A 24276-nucleotide genomic window follows, 5' to 3' on the forward strand; every position below is an offset into this window, starting at 1 on the left:
AAACTAATTAATTCCCAATTCTAAAGAAAAATATTTATAAATAGTTTATGGAACAGCCTCCATATGTTCAATGCTTTTTTCTTAAAGTTGAATCCTCTATACATAAGTGGTACTGAGACTCTTTCACTACTTTCATCTCACTCGCTGTAATGGCCCTATGACACATTTCACTGACACTTTAGAACAGGGTTTAAGCCAGAGTCGCATTTGTTGCATTTTGCTACTCGCCCTTCTAAAAATGCAACAAACTTGAAATGTAAATACGAAGAAATGCGACAACCACATTGAACTTCAGAAACAAAGATGGTAATGGAGAAAATGAAATCAGAGATGTGTTTGAACTAATCTGAATTTAAATGAAATGCTATTGGCAAGGGCAATGTTCAAAAAGGTATTGAGCAATAGATGTTCAGGAATTGATTTCAAAGAACTGGTGCACTTTATATAAGTTACGTGAACAATAATTTCTTCTAATTGATTTATATAATTCCATTGCATGAATCTTGTAAAAACTGGAATTAGAAACCGCGTTTCAGTAAAAAGAGCTTGGCACTCTGCTAGCAGTAAATCTTGAAGTAAAGAATGTTTATGGGCATAAAATAACATACACTATTTTAACGTGATGTAAATTCAGCAGTAATTGATTACCTACGTCTAATGATTTACTTACATAAGTATATCTAGAGTGTGATAAGATGGATTGAAAGTAATAAAGCTCCAAGAAACAAATTACATAACTTTTTGTTTCTGCAAACTTTATTAATGTTATCTTTCTGTACAATTATTTATAAAATTGCAAAAGCATTTTGCAATTTGCACAAATATAATTTTTCATTTGTGCATTTTTTTTACAATTAGTTATTTTCTAGCTTAAATCCTGCTTTAGAACATATTTCACTGACACTATACTAAAAATATCAGATAGGTAAGCCACACTTGCGAAGTTAGAGGAGCATTTGACGTTATCTCATTCATGTTAGTCCATGTTTCAAAATTCTGATATAAGCAAAAAAAATCTACAGAGTGAACCGTAATTAATGGTATTAATTATGTAAAATTATTAATGTTAATTAATTTTTTGTTTAATGTTTAATACAATTTTGCTCGTTTTTGCTTCCTTTTTGAGATAAAAATTGTTTCATATAAAATATTTCCTAGCGTGTTTTGGGAAAACCATTGCAGAAATTTGATTGGAACAAATCTAACTTTTTCTTCTGCAAAGGAATTTTACGTTACACTTGTTCGAATCAATTTTCTGCACATTTAAAGGACAAAACTAATATTCTTACAATAATATATTATCAGAATTTTCGACTCTCTTAAATTTACTGACATATTGAGAATTAAATCAATTAATCAATGTAAAGAAGTTTCGCCTATAAATGGCGTATGTGTAAACGTTAAGTGCAACTTTTTTTGAAGTGCCGTTTTTCATTCTTGGTCTTTCCCATACAGTACAACTCATGATGCCTTTGTAGCAGACTTGAAGTTACGTGTAACGAAGTTCCGTCACATAAATGGCGTTTGTTTAAACGTTGTAAGTGCAACTTTTTTTGTAGTGCCGTTGAACATTCTTGATCTTTCCCATACAACTCGTGATGTCTTTGTAGCAGACTTGAAGTTCCGTGTAACGAAGTTCCGCCACATAAATGGAGTACACCTATGTGTAAACGTGAAGTGCAACTTTCTTTCTAGTGCCATTTTTCATTCTTGGTCTTCCCATACAACTCGTGATGCCTTTGTGGCAGACTTGGAGTTCTGTGTAACGAAGTTCTGCCACATAAATGGCATTTGTGTAAACGTTGTTAAGTGCAACTTTTTTTCTAGTGTCGTTTTTCATTCTTGATCTTTCCCATACAACTCGTGATGCCTTCGTAGCAGACTTGGAGTTTCTTGTAACGAAGTTCTGCCACATAAATGGAGTTTCTGTAAACGTTGTTAAGTGCAACTTTTTTTCTAGTGCCGTTTTTCATTCTTGATCTCTCCCATACAACTCATGATGCCTTTGTAGCAGACTTGAAGTTCCGTGTAACGAAGCTCCGCCACATAAATGGCGTATGTGTAAACGTGAAGTGCAACTTTTTTTCTAGTGCCGTTTTTCATTCTTGGTCTTTCCCATACAATTCGTGATGCCTTTGTAGCAGACTTGGAGTTTCGTATAACGAAGTTCTGCCACATAAATGGCGTTTGTGTAAACGTGAAGTGCAACTTTTTTTATAGTAGTGCCGTTTTCAAGTGCAACTTTTGTTGCGCAATTATTAAGTTCATGCAATTTAAATTACAATGTGGAAGAATACCTTTAGAGTTTATATAATTTGACTTCTTGGGTGAGTAAAGAGTTCTATTATTGTAACAGTTGTATTCCTTGTATTTGTGGTAGCCTAATTGAAATAAGTGTTGAAAAAACTGTTGTCCCTGCAGTCAGATGACTGAGAATTAATGCTGACGTTTAAAGGATTTTGTTTACAAATTCGAAAATCTTATGACGATGTGCATAGGTTAAAGAATTTAATTGCTTTAACGACATCTTTCCAAAATGTTTCCGTTTCTAAAAACAATAGGACTATAATATACGTATTAAAACTAACGATTTGGGGAATAAAGCATTTTTTTTTCACTCTGTAAAGTAAAATTAGTATAGCAACAGAGAAGGTCGCAACTCTCATTTTGTGTTGAGTCATTTTTCTAAAGTAGCCAGACATCTACGTAATTAACACTTCGAGGCTACAGAAATTATTAGTAGTGAACAATATGGATGGGAAGTTTGAGAAAATTATTATGTAGTCTACAATGGTGGTGGTGGTGGTGGTGGTGGTGGTGGTGGTGGTGGTGGTGGTGGTGGTGGTCGTGGTGGTGGTGGTGGTGGACAAAAACATTGCCCAGCTAGACTAGATCAAGAACACCTGTTAAAAACACTTGTGACCAAATGATGTGTCCGTTTGCTGATTGAAGCATTAAAGTGAAATAGATAAGAATCAGAATGCAGTATGTACCAAAGGTTTCTTTATAGCTAATTAACCTGAATTGCTACAAATGTTTTAAATCGTTGCACAAATATGAGAAAAGTCTTAATGATAAGGAACGTCACTTCTTTAGAATGACCAGAACAATGTTACACCACGTAATTGAGTGTACTTTACCCTCATTTTATTCAATTTATTCTTTAAGTGTTTGCGAGAGTCTTACTCAATCTTTCTGATATTACGATAATACGCAAAGGATCGCATGATTTATAGCAAACTTACAACACTTTATTATTCAATACTTCTAATATTACGACAATTAATTCATTATAATGAATATGCAAGGAGTCACGCTATTTATAAAAAGAGATTTATGAATCGATTCAACCTAATTCATTCTTAATATTAAAGATTTTTTATTATTAAACATTAAATATTAATACTAATTCATTCTGGCCACACGAGTCACAAGATGTAGCATAAATTGCACTTATGCGAGCGAATGGTACATGGACGAGGTAGTATTTAGTATTTATTTATTTAGCCTGGTAGAGATAAGGCCGTCAGGCCTTCTCTGCCCCTCTACCAGGAGATTTCAACTATAATGTGAAGAATAAAATTACAATTAGTATTAAATTTACAATTACAATTACAATAAAATTACAATTAGTATTAAATTTACAATTACAATTACAATAAAATTACAATTAGTATTAAATTTACAATTACAGTTACAAATAAAATTACAATTAGTATTAAATTTACAATTACAATTACAACTAAATTACAATTAGTATTAAATTTACAATTACAATTACAATAAAAATCAAAGTACGAAAAGATTACCTGACTAATGAAAGCTAGATAATATATCATAGAAAAACAAAGAATATTTTATATTTACTGAATTACAAATTAAACCTAGAATAACAAAATTGTATAGTGAAGAAATTACTGGATATTGAAATATTTTGTGATAGATTAAGGAAACTATTTACAAGAAATCAATTACTGACCAAGTGCCTAGTAAGTTTGCGTTTGAATTCTATTTTATTTCGACAGTCCCTGATGCTAGCAGGTAGCGAATTCCAGAGTCTTGGCAGAGCTATTGTGAACTGATTCTGATACTGATTCCGTACCTGCTCTTTTTATTTTGACCGATTTGTTTTTACAAGGAAGGCCAGATTAATTATCCGGCCTCCGAATATATAATTTAGATTTAGATTTAGATTTTATTTAATAATAACATATACATAAAAAGTTACATTAAAATTCTCCGAAAGAGCAAAGCTCGTGTTCGGGGACAGTTCCGTTACATAGATATACATACTTTGTAGACAAAATACTTAAGCAAAAAGCTCACATAAAGATGATAATAAAATTAGTAAATAATAATACTAGTAATAACTGAGTGAAAAAAGAGATGATGTTGAGATTGTTGGATTAATATTAAATTATTATAAGTAGTATAATTAGTGCAGGTCATGTTGATATAGTAACCAAGATAAAATAGAAAAATACACTTAGAATAGAAATAAACTTGTTTTTACAATACATGGTACATAATATATATATATATATATATATATATATATATATATATATATATATATATATACAGGGAAGTCTGTCATATATTTTTTTTAATTCTGGATCTGAAAATTTCATTGCTTAAAGTAGTCAATTCTGGATGAAATTTTATTATCGAATTATATAGCCGTGGACCATAATTTGTACTGTGTAGTAAAGCAGCAGATGTGAAATATTTAGGTTCAACTAATTTAAGAATTTCATTTCGTCTTGTATTATGATCATGTGGCTGAGCTACAAATTTCATTCTATTTTTATGATAGAATTTCATTAAAGAGTATTTATAAATTTGGTCAATTCAAAAAACATTCAATTCGGAATGGATCAAATTTGTTGGATAATCCAGTCTCCTTTTCAAACAAATTTTGATTATACGTTTTTGCAACATAATTAGAGGAAAAAGAGCAGTTTTTGTAATGCCTCCCCATCCAGTTATACCATACTGGATAACAGATTCAACTATAGCCAAATAAACCAAACGTAATATATGAGTAGGCAAGTAATGGCGAAGGTTTACAAATTTGTAAATTGTTTTACGTATCCTGTTACATAAAAAGGTGATTTATCTATCCCATTTCAAGTACTGATCAACAATAATTCCCAGATACTTCACATCTACAGATTCTTTCAGGCAAGGGCATTTACAGATTGTAGAGAGTTTACAAAATGAGTTGTGGATTATTAATTTTAAATGAGAAAGTGATTTAAATTTGTTCAATCCAGAGACTGTTAAAGAAAATGGCACCAAAGTAGTTTTAGTTATATTTAGAGATAGCAAATTTGCATCAAGCCAGTTTTTGATCAAATTTATACCTACATTGCATGTTTATAAGTGTCCTCCCAAGTTAAACCACTGAAAATCACCACCGTATCATCAGCGTAAGAATAACAGGAGCCATTATGTTGTTGTTGTTTAGACAATTTTCCGAAGACAGGTCTGAACCTCTCAAGTGATACCAAAAAGCATCACTTATGAGGCGCAGACTACTGTCACACAGTCAATGGTTCCGATCCCAGGCGACAGACTTGTACGACACAGAGATACAAAAGTTAAGCCCACGGTATGACAAATGTCTCAATTCCGGTGGAGAATATGATGATAAATAGCTCAACAATTGCTGTATTTTTTTAATAAATCTTTCTATGAAATTATGTTTTCTTTCTCTAAACGGCCTCAGAGAAACTTTTTGTACGCGCCTCGTATCTCCATATGATGTGCAGTTTGCATATCTCATGTGAACCTGTGTTAAGACTTAATAATTTTCAACGCGGGAAATATTCTTTTCCACATGATACATATCAGCGTGGTTACAGCAGAGAGATCAAATAGCAACAGTAATGTAGACAAGATTCCTAATAATGTCAACAAGGGTTTCCTAGGAACAACATAATAGTTTATTATTATTATTATTATTATTATTATTATTATTATTATTATTATTGTTATAATTATTATTAATTACTCACAAATGGCTTTTAAGGAACCCGAAGGTTCATTGCCGCCCTCACATAAGCCCACCGTCGGTCCCTGTCCTGTGCAAGATTAATCCAGTCTCTGTCATCATATCCCACCTCCCTCAAATCCATTTTAATATTATCCTCCCATCTACGTCTCGGCCTCCCCAAAGGTCTATTTCCCTCCGGTCTCCCAACTAACACTCTATATGCATTTTTGGATTCGCCCATATTGCTACATGCCCTGCCCATCTCAAACGTTTGGATTTAATGTTTCTAATTATGTCAGGTGAAGAATAAAATGTGTGCAGTCCTGCGTTATGGAACTTTCTCCTTCTCCTGTAACTTCATCCCTCTTAGCCCCAGATATTTTCCTAAGAACCTTATTCTCAAACACCCTTAATCTCTGTTCCTCTCTCAAAGTGAGAGTCCGAGTTTCACAATCATACAGAACAACCGGTAATATAACTGTTTTTTATTATTATTATTATCATTATTATTATTATTATTATTATTATTATTATTATTATTATTATTATATCTTTATTTTACCTTAATTCAGTATTGTCATAATTTATTCTTGGGCTTTTTGCCGATTTTTTTTTACCACTAGACAGTGGTACCCATCGGGCACATCTTTGCCTAATGCACTTCTCCATCGGACAGGTGGCAGGCCTTCCGCGAAGATATGATGCGATGATAGATGAGAAGGTCCACACCTGTGGAGTAACGGTTAGCGCGTCTGGCTTCGAAACCAGGTGGCCCGGGTTTGATTCCCGGTCTGGGAAAATGACCTCTTTGAGGTTTTTTTTTTTCGGGGTTTTCCTCAACCCAATATCAGCAAATGCTGGGTAACTTTCGTTGCTGGACCCTGGACTCATTTCAGCGGCATTTTCACCTTCATCTCATTCAGACGCTAAATAACCTAAGATGTTGATAAAGCGTCGTAAAATAATCTACTAAAATAAAGTAGATGAGAAGTGATAATGGAGGGGTAATGAAGATTAGGAAGGATTCGGGTCGTGGCCCTTGGAATTAGCACTATTCCATGGTTCCCAAGACATTTGGAACCACAAAAAACCCAAGTCAGAATAACCGGTCCTTGGACTCGAACCACTGACCTTCCGAATTAAAAGTGAGAATTATAACTATTACGCCTCCGTGCTTGGTTGTTATTGGTTCTGAGGTTTTAAAAGTGAAAATAACTAATAACAAAACTTACAGCATATCAATGTTTTGTAACAAATGTTATGGTAAAAAAAAAATGTAGTAGATGGCATCGCCATTCCAAAGAAAATGTAGTTGATATCAAATGTGGGATGCATAGTAACATTCTTTGTCACGTCTATTAGACCGACTCGACGTTGTGTTTCAATATTTACAGTCTTGTTAAATTTGCCAATATTGTTGTCTCAGTATATCGTCTATGAGTGGTACCGTAACCATTTCAGACATCTTCACAAGTCTGTATACAGTTTTCGATAAAGTGATTCCAGATTTACATACGTATGTAATATGTGATAATTTCTTCTGGAGTTTTGGCGGGGAACAGATGCGTGAGAGCGTGATTGATCGCGAGTCCCAAAGATGCTGGACATTCTTGAATTATTCAACAAGTCGCCTTACTACTTTGGACGTTACAGAATTTGTCTTTCGCAGATACATAAATATTTATGTAACACAGAAATGCTGAGTAAAGTTTTACTGTATATAATTTAAAAGATATACATAATTCCAAAGTCATTTTTTCAGACTAAAAACAAATCAGACACTAATATTAAGTGAAGTGTTTCGAAATGTTATACATTTTTCCTCAACATCAAGGTTTACTCACTGTGCCTACTCCACCCAAAAGAAAGCCTTACATCTATTCTTTATTGTTTTATGTTAAGTTTTTTGAACAGTAATCTCACTAGAGGCTTTGGTTTTATCGATAAATCTGCGAGTGGAACACGAATAGATTTATCTAGAGAAAGTCAAAACTCGAGTGGGATTTAATTGACTATTATACGATTAGAAGAAAGTATATAAAGATTAGAAGTAACGAAGTACTCCAATACAATAAAATATTAATTGACTTACGAAAATACAACTGTCTTCAAATGTATTATTGTGCCCTCTCAACATTACAAATATTACGCTAGATGACAGTAATGTGTTATGATTAGCTGTTTTCTTGTTATAAGTTGTGCTAACTATGGAATCTTCATTGAACTCTGTGGACGGTTATTAGTCAAGAAGGCTTCGTTGATTCAGTTTCATTTTTATTAAAACAGTTGCATTCCACTTCAATTATCCGGATCCCAGTAATCAACGTCACTTGACAGATGATTTTCAATAAATCTTAGTATTAAACAATCTCTGATACGTGACTATCCATAATATCATATAGCAGAAGCTATAACATAACCTAAATGATATAAACAAGTGTTAGTAAAGTTTTAATTAGGGATTATGAAATAAACAAGAAAAGTTTTAATTAACGATGATGAAATAAATAAACATGAATAATTTTAAAAGGAACAATATTATTGGAAGTACAATTTTCAAATTTGAATATTTTAGTGGTTGGTGGTTCAGTTGATGTTATAAAAGTGCGTAAAAGTGGAACTCGTTGATGCACAGTACATAGTGTATTCCTCAACTTATTCAGGATTTCCGAATGGTGCTCTTCATTTATTTGTAAATAGGGTTTCAGGGAAGATGCATACCTATGACCAGTGATCTTTATTAATTCTTGTTCTTGAATGCCAATGCGAGTCATATTTGAAAGTGCTGTGTATCGACTGGAGTGATTTGTAATTTTCTGTTCTTTTTTTTTTTTTTTTTTTGACGTCCATACCAGTGCAGTTTGAAATGTTGACAAACGAAGAAACAAATGCCAAGGTAGTGATAAAAATAAACAAATGCTAAGGAAGCGATAAAATTAAGCAAATGCAAGGGACGCGATAAAATTGTGCGATAAGCAGCCATGATTGGTTGAAAGACGTCCTTTCGTACCGTTTTATTGGTCAAAAGTAGTATGACGTAGTAAAAGTGTAATAGTCTTTCTAAATGTTGTTTTAAGATAAGTTTTGGGTGGTCTTCTAGTCTGAAATTGTTGTGGTACGATTTTTTTTTTCTGGAATGTAATATAGAGTTATTCTAAATTAGGAACAGTTCAGAAATAGCTAGAACTTTTTTTTTAAATAAAGTTCACGTGGTGATAACGGGTGTCCACCAGTCAGGTTTATCCGGCAGTATTTTACCGTAGGCAAAGTCTGCGCCGCTTGGATATTAGTTATGTTTCATTAACTTACTTTTCTAACGTACTTCTGTTGATTACTTATTAGATATAATCAAATGCTCCTCACTGTTACATCAGACGATCAAAGTGTTCATCCTCTACTCATAAGGCGATGCGTTACAGAAAATAGTCGAATTTTGACACAATTTATCATTATTTTATCTTCTCGCTAAAAAAATGTACGGTTTCATGAAAATTTTATCTCTGTTTCTTAACTGTAAGTATACTTTTATATAATTGGTAGAAGTTGTGTTAATGTTTTTTTTAGTTGGTCATTTAACGACGCTGTATCAACTACTAGGTTATTTAGCGTTGATGAGATTGGTGATAACGAGATGGTATTTGGCGAGATGAGGCCGAGGATTCGCTATAGGTTACCTGGCATTCACCTTAAGGTTGGGGAAAACCTCGGAAAAAACCCAACCAGATAATCAGCCCAAGCGGGGATCGAACCCGTGCCCGAGCGCAACTTCAGACCAGCAGGCAAGCGCCACGCCGGCCGGTGGCTTTGTGTTAATGTACGAGTTATGTGTAACCAAAACTTCCTAAATTTAATTATCTCAAAAAAGACATTTCTAGGTTTTTCAACAAGTGTTCATTTTATTTCTCAGTAGTTAAAGCTAGAATGATGAAACTTGGCATACTTATTCATTAGTACTCTGTTGTGAAATGGAGTATTTTATTGGTTATATTTAACATTAGTTTTATTGCTAGAAAATTATACGTAAAACAGTATCATTTTTTATTGATGTTTGAACATTTGAAGAAATTATATATATATTTTTTAAATGAACAAATTAGAAGAGGACATTACTAATGCTCCATTGCACAAAATGCAGTGTTACCTTTAAGAAAAAATTATATTTAAAAAATAATTTATTTAGAAATAGGATTTTCTCTAAGAAAATTTACAAAAAGTAAAAACAGAATAAGTTCCATTTTTTTAGTGTGTATGAGAAAAGATGATGTGTGATTATGATATTCGTATGCATATTCAGTAAAATTTCAACTCTTTAGCCCAAAAATTGTGGATTTGAGACATTTCAGTAGCGCATCACCTTAAACATGCCTCAATCCTGCCGAAAAGATTGCATAGAATTTATTTTTATTTTTGTTATTTTCTCTTTGTATTGCAAAAATCTCTTGAATAGTTTTCTTTAAAATCTCCAGATTACGTGGATATTTTTCGTACACTTTTTGTTTAAAATAACCCACAAATGAATGCTAGAGGGACTCGGTCCGGGGATCTAGGAGGCCACAAACTCTTATTCTCTCGTCTAACATATCGTGTAATATACGAAATTTCCTCTTGCAAGATTTATAAGAATGTTTTTCCATATAATCGTCGTAAATGAACATTCCTTGTTCTAAAGTACATCGAATTCTCACCATATTACACAATATCACACAGTGAACCACGCAAAGATAAATAAACTTTTCAAACAAGCGCCAACAAAAGATCAACTGCGCACGAAACCGGTTATTAACTAGCATGACTATCGGCGCCGAGAACATAGTTTCGGCTGTTCCTCTCCAACTAACCTGCGGACACCGCGACAATAAAATGTCATTCACAACAGACTTGGAGTTTAACGCTATGTTAGCCTATTTGTCATTCATTTTGTTAGCGTTGGCAGTGTTTATTTTCTAAATGTAACAAAGTTAAGCTATATTTGCGTGATTATTGCGGTTTCCTGCTAATTTATTTATCGACTTACCTCCCTGCAGGAGCTATTAATTTTACCCAAAGTTATTATGAATGCAGGAGAGAATTTTTCAACGTCCTGAAAAGTTTTCGAACTCCAAATTTCAGCTGTTTGTCCTAATAATTAGCATAGGCCTTATATTTTTTGCTACTTTAATTATGTTTTCTTTCACATTTAAAGTTACAGTAATTTAAATTAATAATAATAATAATAATAATAATAATAATAATAATAATAATAATAACCACACTGACACGGGCAACATATACAATCTACATGACGTTTGGCATATTGCATAAAGAATAATAGTAACAACATTAATAATTAATTAATTATTTCGACTCTATACGTCCATACATATCTTGAGGCACGTCATCTGAAGAAATGAGGAGCTCGGAATCAAAACGCGTTATGTCCACAAATCAAAACTTTTCAGGAGAGTCGAAAAACTAAAAGCTCCTAAACTTCTGAAAAATTTAAAGTTTTGAAAGCAATTATATAATTAGAATTCTACGCAAAATTAGGTGGCACTATTGCGCAAAATCAAACAAAATTATCCAAGCGTAATATTTATATAAGAAGTTTTAAAAATCATGAACTTAATGCGTTTTGTTCCGAAATTACGGACTGAAATCGTTTTGTTACAAACATATATTCAAAACACTCATTTAAGCTGATTTTTTTAATTGTGACCACATTCCTTTCCAAAGACTCTTATACAAATACAAAGTTAACTTTGAAGACAATTATTTTATTAAATTATTAAATTATGTTTACCTGTTTTAGCAAGCAACATAGAATGAAAATTTAATTTATTAAATTTAACTGTCATTGTTGAGTTCAGTTCAGTCATATCATTGATAATCCAGGCTCTTCTTCCATACACTCACACTCGACTATTTCATCATCCTCACATTGATCAGAAAGTCCTTCTTCATGGTCAAATAACCTTGACATACAACTGCAGCTGATCGTTTTTTTTCCAATTTTCACCAAATCTTTGTTGCAATAACTTTTTTATATCCAACAATTTTTCTGCTTTTATTTTATTCCTTAATGGTACTAAGGGTAGGTCAAACCTCTCAATATTTTCAATGGCATGACCTCTCTTAAGTAGTGATACTGGACATTTACTTAGGTCATCCATTGTGTAAGTATACTCCAATTTTACATTGATGTAATGTTTGTTTGCTTTCATTATTTTCCTGAGCCTAACTCTCTTCATATCACTTATGCCAACTGGCTTTTTCAAGTAATCGCACAGATCTCTGAAATTGTGTATATGCCAATCCTCACCCAACACGTGAACGACACCGACTGTACCGTAAATATCATGATATTCTTTTGGCGTCAGTATTTTTGCATGTTTCCTGAGCCTTTTCTCCAAAATACCAAACATTCGGTCTGCTGGCAAAAAGGACTGCCCTCGCACAGGAAAAGTCATACTATTTAATAGTCACATATTCCGACGTAACATTTTATAATTCAATCAATTAGATACAAATATTTAACAGCATATGACGTATTCTTTCAATACAAGTGTGCCTGTCTCAAAGTAATTATTAAAATTTACAAGTGTTATGCAAATGGTACGACATAGACGATTATATATATATATATATATATACGTAATTCAATTTTCAACATAATAACAAGGTTCACAATATAAGTGGAATACCACTAATCTATATTAGATGTAAGCATAGATATAATAGCTTGTGTTTTTAATTAAATTAGCATAATTTTAAACATGAAGATAGGTTACGTTTTAAAGATTTTTATTTTATTTTAGGTAGTTCATGTTGAAAGATGACGAGATAATGCTTGCAGTAATGTTTTTAACAAATTCAGATACACAATTGAATTATGTAACCTAAAGTTGAACCTGTATCAAATATATTAATCAGATATATTATGTTACACTTGTGTGACACTGTAAGTTTAATTCATATTCATATTTAACTCATCATCATCATCATCATCATCATCGGCACTACAGCCCGTTATGAGCCCTGGCCTCCCTCAGTAGGCGTTGTCATCTGTCTCTGTCCTATGCAACAGTCCTCCAATTTCTGTATCCCAATCTTACAAGATCCTCCTCCACTCCATCAATCCATCGCAGATGTGGTCGTCCTCGTCTCCTTTGACCTCCAGGGTTTGTAAGAATAATTCTTTTTTAACTTATATATCGTTATGTTATTTTGTAGTCTGATGATACCGAACTGGCGAAAACGTTTACTACCAAATTAATATAATGTAAATAGGATGATGTAAAATGTTAATTACAATTGTATGGTAAGTCATATGGACTGTATTATTAATTAAAAATAATACTGACATTAACGGATGAATGCCTGGAAAGACATTTCGTTTCCTACGGCGCCGTTATAAAAGTGGCATGGGCAAGTAACAGCCTGCTTACCGGAGATTCAATACGTCACCTTTCGGTAATAAAATCTCGCGACTTGCACGTTAGACTACATTACAGATGTAATTTAATTCGCTTTTATAATAAGTGCTAGAACTGTCGACTGCTGGAAATAGAGCACGACTCTTTTAGTACGATTTCTACTTGATATACGTATCATAAATAAATATTCGCTCTTTCATGTGTATTGCTGTACCATGAACTAAACTGATATGCACAGAATGGAAGTCAGCTGTATACTAAAGCTGTAAACTTAATGTCCCGTCTGTCTCTGTTATCTGTTCATACTACGCAACACTACTTAAGTAATTATATGCAAAATGCAACAATATCACTATCCGAAATTAATAAATTTAAGGGAAATCAATGCAAAAATAGTAATAAATATTCATGTGAATAATCTAAAGAACAAAAATAAATACCAGAATAATATATTCCATGCTGACTATAAGAATACAAATATAAAGTATAAGCAGCACAACCTTCTCACGTTAGGTCCAGGGAAATGTACACACTATTTCCTCGGCAGTCGCGTTCGAACTGTAACAGTAAAATGCCGACGGCATTCACCTGAGCGAAGCCTGTTTATTGGCAAAGCCCTGTACGCTAGTTGGCTGGGTTGAAGTGTCAGAAATAGTACGGATTTCGGATGCTGATATAGACTTGGGTCTCTGGATCCTAAGGTTGTAATGTCTCGTCTGGGAGTGAGATCTCGTCCTACAGGGATGAGGCAGGATGATTCGTATATCAGCGTCATATTCACGAATTCCACGACTTGAAAAGTCACTAGGTCTACGTCTGTGGCGCACAATAGGTCGATATGGACATACGTGCATAGGTCCGTCCAGTGCCTGGCCCTCGTTAGAAAGAAGAAAGGAAAGAAAGACATAAAGAAAGAACTTGATAACCAAACCACCGCCAAGACTGCTAAATAACAGCTTTAGAAGTAATATAAAAGTCCTAATTTTTCTCTGAATTTGTTTTCCAAAGTGACGTTCGATGACATGTGATAATTACGTTTCAAGTACGGAAACATCTTGTGTGCTGTCACAATTTGTAAGTCTTCAAAATATTTACCTTCCGATAATGGATTATTAAAAGATAATTTAAAATAGAAATACTCTCGTCCTTATTGCCCAACTGAACAACACCTCGATAGCGATAACACAAACTTATTATTGTGATAATATTCAGATTAACGTTCGTGCTTTAAGTTTGGCTATGTGCTTTTCTTATTGAAGTCAATGACATGTTTAACTAACAAGAAGGGGTTTGAAGAGTAGATTTTAGTAAATTTGCTATTTTTAATACAGTACATGCATAAGCTATCAGTCATTTAAAAATATTTATCATTAGCTGTACCCGTGCGCTCCGCTGCACTTGTTAGAAATAAATATAAAGTAATTACTTAATTAAAATAGGACATCTGGTCCAGGGAACATTCGTGTTTGATAGAAGGATAAATCGTTTAATATGTCACTTAATTTAAATCGTATTTAAATAATTAAAATGCGATCATTTTGGTCCAGAGACCACTCATTTAGTGCAATGGTAATTCCTTTAACATGTATCTTAATTGTTATTACATGCAAATAATTAAAATATGATCATTTGGTTCAGAGAACATCCGTTTTTGGTGCAATTTGGTCCCATCAAAATTTTGCTTGGAATGAAACGTATCGGAAATCATTTTTAAAGAAACTTTTGTTACGCAACATTTTTCACAAAAATTAATAATAAGGGAGGTATTTCGATTTATTTAATTCAAGCTCCCTTATAACCCCCTTTTTAAATAAAGTGTCTTAAATTCCATATAGCCTAAAATCTAAGTTACAACGAACTTAATTTATATTTCAATTTTTATATAAATCGGTTCAGCCATTATCGCGTGAAAAAGGTAACAAACATCCAGACAGACAGACATACAAACAAAAATTTCAAAAAAGCGATTTTCGGTTTCAGGATGGTTAATTATACATGTTAACACCAATTATTTTGGAAAATCGAAAATTACCAGAAAAATTTTGGCTACAGATTTATTATTAGTATGGATTTTAAAGCGGTACCGGTACCAAGCCTTCAGTTTCAATTTTATTGCAGTGTGCAAGTCCAACTAATATGCTCGAGTTTCAGCATTGACTCTCCCTACTTCTATTTTTTCGTTTCGTTTCGTTTCTTTCTTTCTTTCTTTCTTTCTTCCTTTTTTTTAATTTAAGAGAAATAAGATATTTAAACAATTTTGTGACTTCAGAACCCAAGGATTTGGCCTATAATTTTATACAGATGTTTATCAATAAGTAAGGTTTCCTATTTTGTTAAGGGTTTTATGTATAACGTATGCACAAATTACGTTTACACTGAATAATTTCAAGGGAAAAATTGTTCCGGGGCTGGGTATCGATCCCGGGACCTCTGGTTGAACGTACCAGCGCTCTACCACTGAGCTACCCGGGAACTTCACCCGACACCGTCTCAACTTTTCCCTTTATATCCACACAACTCGCGTGGGCTGACGAAACGCCAGAGACCCACAACGAGTGCACACAATCTCTGTGTGACTTGGAATTGTGGTTTTCTGTTAACGTACACAGTAACGTATATATTATGCAAATCTAGTCCTTCACCTGAGTTCAGCCCACGCGAGTTGTGTGGATATAAAGGGAAAAGTTGAGACGGTGTCTGGTGGAGTTCCCGGGTAGCTCAGTGGTAGAGCGCTGGTACGTTCAACCAGAGGTCCCGGGATCGATACCCGGCCCCGGAACAATTTTTCCCTTGAAATTATTCAAATCTGCTTTACAGGGAGCTTCACCTGAAAGACTAGATTTGCATACGTTTACAATGTTGAACTACAAACTCATTACTGCTTTTCTACACAGTCTTCTAGATGATTTATGCACATACCCCATAGTAAGAATTTGCCTGTTTCCTTCTTTCTACTACCATGAATCAATCTTCAGCAAACCACGGTTTCTTTTTCATAGTTTCATAATAACCTATGCTCTGCTCAGCTGGATTTTGATAATATTATCTTTGATATTTTCCCATACGTTATTAATATCTAACTTCTTCTCAACTTTGTCGGAACTTGCTGAGGTGGCAAACCTATTTGAAATTTCGACCTGATAATGTTGCTTAGTTTTGTCTTTTAATTTCGCAATTTGAATCTCCTAATATTAACTTGTTGCTCTACTCGCTTGGCTACTGATAGTCTTTCTCTTAATTTTCCAATTACCAAATAATGGTCAGAATCACAATATGCCTCTCTGAAGGATCGAATGTCTACTACACAAGTATGCCTTGTTTATCTATCAAGATGTGACCTATTTGGTTGTGTGTCAATCCATCTGGAAACGTCTAAGTATATTTATGTATATCCTTAAGCGGGAATATTGTACTTACCACAATTAAATATTTTAGTGTGCCAAAGTTGACTAACCTAACTCCATTATCATTACTAGTTACGTGTAAGCTCTCTTTTCCAATGGTTTATTTAAAAATATGTCTTCGTTTATCTATGAAGATGTGATCTATTTGGTTGTGTGTCAATTCATCTGGAGAAGTCCAAGTATATTTATGTATATCCTTATGCGGAAATGTACTTTTCACAATTAAATTTTGTCCACACCTGTGGAGTAACGGCTAGCACGCCTGGCCGTGAAACCAGGTGGCCCGGGTTCGATTCCTGGTCGGGGCAAGTTACCTGGTTGAGGTTTTTCCCGGGTTTTCCCTCAACCCAATAGGAGAAAATGCTGGGTAACTTTCGGTGCTGGACCCCGACTCATTTCACCGGCATTGTCACCTTCACTTCATTCAGACGCTAAATAACCAAGTTGTTGATAAAGCGTCGTAAAATAATCTACTTACTTACCAATTAAATTTTTTGGTGTGGCAAAGTTGACTAATCTAACTCAATTATCATTATTAGTTACGTGTAAGCTTTCTTTTCCAATATTCGGTTTAAAAATATCATTCCATCCTACTTTAGCATTGAAATTCCCTAATAAAATTTTAATGTTATCTAGATAACTGATCAAAAGTGTGTTCCAATTCCTCATAGAAGCTATACTTTATAATATAATCTTTCTCTTCTGAGGGGCGTGAGCATTTATACCTATGCTATTTGGCCTTATCTTCAGATATTGTTTAACCATATTTATAGATATTTTTTATAACTTGTGCATGGACTGTTTTAATGAGAATGTGCTATCAAGACTTGATCATGGGGAAAAATGAGTGTTTAAGCAGAAAGTAATCAGATTTTATATTAACTTCGTGCGAAATAAATTCAGGTCAGGTATTGTCTATATTATTCATGAAATAGATAGCACTTTTAATCAAATTTCGCAGACTTACAAATACAAAAGTTTACTTTTATTACATACAGGGTGATATTCAGGAGGAATAGTAAATATTTTAGGGTTAGTAGTATAGACTATTTTGAGTAAAAAAAACTCATATAAACTTGTGTCTAATTTTCAATGGGTGTGGAGATATAGCTGTACAGCTTTATAACGAGGCAAGGAGGAAAGACAAATGACTTTAATAATCATATTTATTGCTCATTTACATGGTTTCAATACATTTCAACAGTTCAGTGCTCTTTTTCACTCTGTTGGCAACAGTAAGTCTTGTTCTTCTCGGAGATTGTCAGCACTATTCATAATTCGACCGACCGATTCGCTCCTTGTGTTCACTTTGTTTTTGTAGCCTACACTTTTTCTTTCATCCACCCCAAAACCAAAAACTAACAAGAGCAAGCTCTGGGGACCTTGGTGGCCAAAAAGTGACCACCTCACCCGATCCATCGTTTGGAAAATGTGAGATTTAAGCTGATATGTCACCTGACGGCTAAAATTTACAGGGGCTCCGTCGTGCTGGAAGAACATGTCAATCCTTTTAACCAAGGGTACTACAAACAGCTGTTTCCCTACACCAATCATGAACAGCACTGCTATAAAACGAGCTCAGAATAGCGACACGTACTATTCCTTTGTACGTAGTCAATAGTACGTAGTTATTTGTCCTTCCTTCATACATTTGTAACGCTTTTTTCCTTAATATTCAAACAGCTGTATCTCCATGCCCATTGAAAATTGGACACATGTTTATATGAACTTTTTTACTCGAAATAGTCCATATTAGGCCGACCACTCCTAAAATATTTACTACTACTCCTAAATCACACTGTGTTGCAATATTCACAGCAATGCACATTTAAACGAATCGCTAATTTACGTATAAACAAAACATTTTTCACAAACGTCATTCTACGTCATCTAGTCGTCAAAATACATAATTTAGATGTGCAAGTATTATTTTTAGCTTGGTAATTTGAGTGTTGCAGTAAACACGTGCATGTTGTCTCATATTCGAACTTAACTCCGCAGATAACGTCTGGAAGTGGATTCTGCCGTGGGTTGGAACCTTCTAATCTGAAAAGAGGCAGAAAACAATTACAGTGATCCAGATGTCAGAGCCGATCTGATAAGCGAACGCTCACGTACGACAAGAAGTCAGCTGCCTATGTGTAATACGTCTGCCTCCAGAAAAGTTCGCCTGAAGAGCTGTCAGATCGTGGATCCTCTCTTTCAAAAGAATATTGTGTGTCCTAGTTTAGAGGTGAGTTTGAACTGCTTGACGTTAAGATAACAACTTGATGTTTCTTCGCTCGTGTGTAAGTGGAGCGATAAATTCTAAGTGTCTATAATATAACGAACCACATACTTTGAACTGCCCTTCAGTTTCTCGGCAGGAAGTGTTCCGGCATGTCTTACTGTGAACATGAGTCTCTCATTGATTTTGCATTTTTGATCGAAGTGCGGTAATAATAGGTACGAATTGAAGTAAGTACAAACTGTCCGTCAGGTATATTATAAACAAAAATATAAATTAATAAATTTATAATTAAATGGTTCAGAAAGTGAAGAAATTTTGTTTAGCGTTTTGATACCATCAAAGTGAAATGTTTACGTAGAACACAGTATTTCTAAAGTGCTTTAATTTCCTACAATAAGAAATAGGGACAAAATTGGCCAACTTTTTAATTACAAAAAAATCACCTTTATAAAGTTTTATGGAGATATACCATTTTGTGATCCGCAAAAGTGGTAACAGTTTCAGTCAAAATCTTGTAGGATGAAGCAAATGTTTGTCAAAATGAAATAAAAAGTAACATCGGATTCATATAATTGCGTGAAACATTTATGCTGTTCATGACTGTTATTGTGAGCATGATTGGGGATTGGAAGGATGTTTGGTTTTGAAATAAAATTTTGATTTTTCTTTTAATTTCTATATTTTTGCTTTCCGCATTTAAATTTAAGAAGGCGGAGTCTTCTCGTTAATTACATCATAATTTCTTCCTCATTCCATGATTCCTAGTCTCGAGACAACAATACAACTGATAGTAGAAACGATTCACACATCTGTAGTTTGAGTTGTTTGAAATTACAGATAAAAATATGTCGTTACAGAAAATTGAAAATTAATATCGCAGTTAAGTACTTTGAAATTAGACTAAGTTAAATTAACTTTTTTCTGTCTTTATACTCCCGCATAAATTTAACCAACACCAGTTCATTATGATGTAAAATTCATTTGTTCTTTTATTTTATCAGGGCTGGCTGGATTCGAAACTAAATTACCTTGTTTTAAGAACATCATAATTTCAGTTATCCAAGCCAATGACGTCACCGTATTAACAGAAAGTGTGACCAGATTGATCGAATGTCAAGCGCACAAAAATTTCATATGAAAACAAAACAAATACCGCTAATGTTGAATTTATTAGATATTTTCCGCGTGTTTCAATTTAACAGACACTGAAATAGTAACTCATATTTATATTTTGGACATGGAAAGTTTATGCACTAGATTTGTTAAATTCTGTAACTGAGGAAAGTAAGTTTGTGCACAAGATTTTTTAAATTCTGAAACTGAGGATAGTAAGTTTGTGCACTAGATTTGTTAAATTTTGAAACTGAGGATAGTAAGTTTGTGCACTAGATTTGTTAAATTCTGAAACTGAGGATAGTAAGTTTGTGCACTAGATTTTTTTCAAATTCTGAAACTGAGGATAATAAGTTTGTGCACTAGATTTGTTAAATTATGTAACTGAGGATAGTAAGTTTATGCACTAGATTTGTTAAATTCTGAAACTGAAGATTATAAATTTGTGCAGTAGATTTGTTAAATTCTGAAACTGAGAATAGTAAGTTTGTGTACTACATTTGTTAAATTCTGGAACTGAGGATAGTAAGTTTTTGCACTAGATTTGTTAAATTATGTAACTGAAGATTATAAATTTGTGCAGTAGATGTGTTAAATTCTGAAACTGAGGATAGTAAGTTTATGCACTAGATTTGTTAAATTCTGAAACTGAGGATTATAAATTTGTGCAGTATATTTGTTAAATTCTGTAGCTGAGGATAGTAAGTTTGTGCAGTACATTTGTTAAATTCTGTAACTGAAGATAGTAAGTTTGTGCAGTACATTTGTTAAATTCTGTAACTGAAGATAGTAAGTTTGTGCAGCACATTTGTTAAATTCTGTAACTGAAGATAGTAAGTTTGTGCACTAGATTTGTTAAATTCTGAAACTGAGGATTATAAATTTGTGCAGTATATTTGTTAAATTCTGTAGCTGAGGATAGTAAGTTTGTGCAGTACATTTGTTAAATTCTGTAACTGAAGATAGTAAGTTTGTGCAGTACATTTGTTAAATTCTGTAACTGAAGATAGTAAGTTTGTGCAGCACATTTGTTAAATTCTGTAACTGAAGATAGTAAGTTTGTGCACTAGATTTGTTAAATTCTGAAACTGAGGATTATAAATTTGTGCAGTATATTTGTTAAATTCTGTAGCTGAGGATAGTAAGTTTGTGCAGTACATTTGTTAAATTCTGTAACTGAAGATAGTAAGTTTGTGCAGTACATTTGTTAAATTCTGTAACTGAAGATAGTAAGTTTGTGCAGCACATTTGTTAAATTCTGTAACTGAAGATAGTAAGTTTGTGCACTAGATTTGTTAAATTCTGAAACTGAGGATAAGTGCATGTTGATGCGTTTGACTTTAAGTGCGATCGTCAGTGTCATTCTGTTCCTAGCACAGTCTTTTGAAGTTTTTGAAGAACAGATGTTGTAAGGTAGGTTTCGGATAAACTAGCGCTGAGTTAGTTTACTTCGTATTGACGTACTCTACTTATTCACCTTCAAGTGTTTAGAGCTCTCTTCTCAATCATACCAACATAACTTTGGTGTCATTACGAAAGTTTCACAATAGTGTACACTCACGCTTTGTCTTGTATATACGAATCTGTGACAGGTTAGGTTAGGTTAGACTTTTGTTATGCCTTTAATATACGAACATGTACAGGATTTTCAAGCGCTGGGCAAAGGCTGGTGATTTTTTTTATTGTGATGTCAGTACTGGTCTGCGATAAGGTAGTGTAATGACGAATTTTCACTTCCGATTTTTTGTTTTGTGATGTAAGTACTGGTTTGTAATAACGTAGTGTAATGACGAATTTTCACTTCCGAAATCACCAGAACTAACAGTGCGCTAGTTTCACCTAGGTTTCCTCAGAATAATTTGATTTCTTTGCCATTACCACATCATCTTTGTTTAATTGCCTCTGAATAGTTTACAGAGTAAATTAACAGAATTATGATAACAACTTGTGTACTTCTGTGTTTGTTCTACGAAACAACCTGAAGTGAAAAACCAAACAATCAGTCTGTGTATGTGTGTAAGAGTGAGTGTGCGGATTGACGCCGTTGGTAATTTATTTAATTTGTGACTACAGCAATTGCAGTACAGTCAGAATGCAAACTGGAGTGAACAAAGACACCGTGTAAAAAGTTTTACTATTACAATTAATCGTCTATTTAATTAAATCAACGTTCTTTATTGAGTGTTGAAGCAGCAGATAATAGATTTTTAGCAATCGGCATCGTCATGGTGAACTGGTGACACTGCAATAAGGAAAACATGTTTCGCAAATTAAAGCAGAAGTAGACTGAACATTTTTAACTTTCGAAGACCAAGAATTTTTTTCTTTTCGACGTTATGGGAAGAGAATACGAAAATCTACGCGTTTCCATATTCGTTTCGTGTGTCAAACTGTGGTTGTGTGTGGGTGTATGGGTGGCGCTGCTGGTGGCATGCACCAATTCCGTGCAAGTCACCAAGGAGGGCGGCAGGATCTGCCGCAGCATGGACATCAGGAATAAGGTGCAGGCTCTGCAGCGTCTTAGCGGCTGCCGAGTGGTCGAGGGCTTCGTCCGCGTCGTCCTCGTGGACCACGCCAACGAGACCGACTACGAGCAGTACAGCTTCCCCGAGCTCCACGAGATCACGGACTACCTGCTCGTGTACAGAGTGACTGGTCTCACCAGCCTGGGCACCCTGTTCCCCAACCTCACCGTCATCAGAGGACACTCGCTCTTCGTGAACTACGCTCTCGTGGTGTACGAGATGTTCGAGCTGAAGGTAAGCGAATAAATCCTATAACTCTTCAGCTTCTTCTTGTCATTCGTGTTAAGGTAGGCCCTCACTTACCGGAAAAAAAACTCGTCCGTTGCGTTCGGATTTTTATTATACTATCGCTCACTTGTCCGCATTTCCAAATTAATCATCAAATAATACATCTTGATTACACAACTTACTCAACATACCAGTGAGCCAACATGACTATAGCTCGCGCAAGAAACGATTACCGAAAAGCAATGATGGCGTTGCTGTCTGTTTTGACGTGTATTTGTAGGGGGGAGAGGTGCGAGCCGATGGAAGTACTGTCTCTTCCAAGAAGATGAACAAATGAGGACATCGCTGTGGAAATAAAGAACGTAGCAAGAAAAAAATTCGAAGCTAATTAAACGCGCAACATATGTTTACGAATGAAATAATAATACTGTGCGATACAAGACACGTATTCACATGGAATGGAGCAAACTAAAGTTGTAATGTAACTATCACAACCAGTGACATCGCCAGGATCAGAGCAAGGGGGATGCGGATGGGGTGCGAGATTTAAAAATGGGGTGCGAGCTGTAAAAATGTGGTACATAAAAAATCCAAAATGTTCTTTTATGCACTTGCACGCATACTATACATCTGTTTATTATTATTATTATTATTATTATTATTATTATTATTATTATTGCTCATCACATCCATTACGATACACTATGGGACGTAGTTTTTTCACATCCAAGAAATTGTTTGTTTGTTTTAGTTCTTCAAAATAATTTGTGCCTAGTATTTTGATAATAAATTGCCCTTTGGGGTGCGGAAAGGGATGCTCCGATTTTTATGGGGTGCTTGTGCACCCTTTCGCACCCCCCTAGCGACGTCCCTGATCACAACGCAAGACTGATTCTATCGATGTCATTTCTCTTCCGACTGTACTCTTGAATATCATTCAAGTTATCTCTTGACCTTTCCTGTCGCCCGCTCCTCCTTATCGCAGTGTTTGATTCGCATTCCTTCCGTCGGTAATCCGTACTTGCGAGACCTATACAAAGAAGAGCTAAACACAATCAAATACATAGCACAAGAAAACGGATACAACTCTAACATAATAGACAACATAATAAGAAAGACAAAACATAATCGCAAAAAACATAAGAATACAACACGAACACAAGAACACAAAAAATGCATCACATTAACTTACGAAAACAAAAACACACACAAGATTGCAACCTCATTCAAGAAATTAAATTACAACATCGCATACAGAACAAATAACACTCTACAAAAACATCTCATCACACAAACAACACAAGCGAACAAATACAACCACACAGGCGTATACAAACTCAAATGCAACAAACACCTGCAACAACTT

The 24276-nt window shown here is 34.2% G+C and overlaps 1 protein-coding gene across 9 annotated transcripts in view; it reads left to right on the forward strand.

The window, feature by feature from the left end:
- Positions 1-24276, forward strand: part of cin (Molybdenum cofactor synthesis protein cinnamon) — a 219912-nt gene that overhangs the window by 124163 nt on the left and 71473 nt on the right. For 4 of the 9 annotated variants that reach the window (XR_011332980.1, XR_011332976.1, XR_011332979.1 and 1 more), the window contains 2 exons: positions 18816-19271; positions 22231-22916. The gene's annotated coding sequence lies outside the window, so the exon portion shown is untranslated. Of the gene's footprint in view, positions 1-18815; positions 19272-22067; positions 22917-24276 lie in introns of all 9 variants that reach the window. The other 5 variants (XR_011332982.1, XM_069830813.1, XM_069830814.1 and 2 more) reach the window with 3 other exon arrangements.

Source organism: Periplaneta americana, chromosome 7 (genome assembly GCF_040183065.1).
Source record: "Periplaneta americana isolate PAMFEO1 chromosome 7, P.americana_PAMFEO1_priV1, whole genome shotgun sequence".
In the NCBI taxonomy this organism is placed as follows: Eukaryota; Metazoa; Arthropoda; class Insecta; order Blattodea; family Blattidae; genus Periplaneta; species Periplaneta americana.